Source organism: Hippoglossus hippoglossus, chromosome 8 (genome assembly GCF_009819705.1).
Source record: "Hippoglossus hippoglossus isolate fHipHip1 chromosome 8, fHipHip1.pri, whole genome shotgun sequence".
Taxonomy (NCBI): domain Eukaryota; kingdom Metazoa; phylum Chordata; class Actinopteri; order Pleuronectiformes; family Pleuronectidae; genus Hippoglossus; species Hippoglossus hippoglossus.
Window position 1 is genome coordinate 15,261,682 of NC_047158.1, and position 2,500 is coordinate 15,264,181.

Here is a 2,500-nt window from a genome sequence, read left to right on the forward strand (position 1 = left end):
TTTCACGTCGCTGATCCCAAGGCTCATATTGATATATCATTTCGTCTCGTCTGTATCATTAAATTTAAACTGCATCATATTTTTGGGATTTCTAGGCACAGGTCTTGATATGTCTTGGTAAAGTGATAAAATGTAAACTGACTCTTTGTGGGAGGTGGAATCTCTGAACTAACGCAGTGTTTGGGGGGAAAAGGCTGTGACCACATTTGCAGTGCATCAGTAATGGCCAACAATTGGTTTCCTCTTGTTGCAGACTGTGTCTCATACATTCTCTCCTTAATGTTCTTAAATTGTGTGGCTTGTTCTCCTTATAGAGACAAAAGGAAAGTCCCTCTAACGAAAATCTTTCATTTCTTAGACGGTGTGTGTGTGTGTATGAGAGTGTGAGTGTGTGTGAGTGTGTGTGAGTGTGACAGGCAGACAAAGTGACAGCCAGGTCTTTTGCTGGAGCTAAATTCATTGCAACCAGTAAAATCGGCTTTGGAAGATAAGAGGGCCAAACAAAGATCTTCTCATGAAACAATTGTGATGCTCTTCCTGTCATGTTGTAGCTCGCATGCAACACACACACACACACACACACACACACACACACACACACACACACACACACACACACACACACACACACACACACACACACACAGACACACACAGACACACACAGACACACACGTCCACGCAGCCACACATCCCCCCATGATCTTCTTTATTTGCTGCCTATGTAAAGCATGTGTGTGTGTGTTTGAGGTTTGGGGACTGCAGCACGCTGAATAGCTTGTCTGTGGGCAGAACTATTCTGAAAACACATGTTGGTCTAATGGATTTAATATGGCTGTAAATTACAGTCAACAGAGTGCTGGAGCATCAGTACCACTCACATGGAAATGAGCTCTACTTGAGTGCCTTTTAACATTGTATTCAAAGCTTTATCAGCACTGCATGTGTGTGTGTGTGCGTGCGTGTGTCATTTCAACACGTTTTCAGCGGACTAGGGTGACTGTGTGTGTGTGTTTGTGTTTGTGTGTGTGTGATCAGTAACGTCTTTCATTGTCGATTTTAAGATGACTTCCTCTCGTGATTTTCTTTTCTTTCACACATTTCATGCCTTGTTTCTTAAACTGGAGCAGATTGCACGGATTTCTCATCAGTCTATGATTAATTTCATGCTTCATTTGAACGGGTTGTCTCATTATTCAGACAAGTGATTAAACAAAAATAGCTCATGAAGGCTGTTGCTTTAAATTTGAACTGCAATTTGTCTGCATTGTTATTTATTTCTCAGTTCATCATCGACATCATTAACAGTTGTGCAGGACTTTCTGCTCTTTCTTTAATATACTAACGCCAGGAGCAACAATGGTTCTTATTCATCTAAGTAACAGGTTATGAAACCTATGAGTGGTTTGCATGTGTGCGATGTTTTCATGCATGCACAAGTGTGTGCGTGCATGTGTGAATGTGAGTGTGTGTGTGTGTGTGTGTGTGCGCTTGTAAGAGTAAGTGTGTGTATTTAAACTGTTGATTGTGCGAGTGGTGGTAACATGCAGGCAGATTTTAACCTGCGCCTCTGCCTCATTAGGCCTGCCTCCGTTGCCATGGTTGTCTATTAGAGCAGCGGAGATTAAAGACTCATTTACATGTGAAAGACGAAGAGTAGAGAGAGAGAGAGAGAGAGAGAGAGAGAGAGAGAGAGAGAGCGAGAGAGAGAGACTCACTACTCTCACTTCTCTCACTTGAGTATATTCTGGACAAGAGGGTCACACAGGGCGCAGGCAAATGTTTGCAGAAGCTTTGGCCGCTTACGTAAATCTGTGCGTGTTCGACCTGGGTTGTGCTTTGCAGCGGCCTCTGTTGCATCGAACAGCTTTGTCAGCAGATGCAATGTTTATTAGTTTTAATGCAGTTAAAGATACACAACAACAACTTCTGACATTAGCGTGCTGGGAAACATTCATGTGTTCTGTCCTTGTGGCTTGTGGTCGTGTGGCTGTGCTGCATTTGCTCTCTCTCCATATTTCCTGTCTACTTTTTCTCTCAAATAAGAACTCTCCTTTTAAATCCTTTCATGTGATTTATACTAATTGTATATTTTGAACTTTGATGACAAAAATCGCCTGGTTTGTACTTATAGTCATTTGGCTGCCGTAAACTTAAGATGCATATAATATTCATTTATTTGTCACTGTCACAGGGATGTTATTTCTGAGATCATTGTGATGATGTGCGCGTGTGTGCGCGCGCGTGTGTGTACATTATGTATGAACATTTTAGAAAGACCTCTGAGAATTAAAGTCCAATACAACAGCAGCTTTAACTCTGACCTCAGTAATAAACACATAATTAAAATTACACATTTCTGACAAAGTCGTGCGAGCTTCGTAAAACTCGTACTTTATGGCAGCGCACTTGCGTTGGATCGCCTTAGATTGAACTGGTGAACCCATTGAAGTGGCCACTGAGTTTATCGTGTTTGTGTGAGAGAGAAACAGCTGTAAGT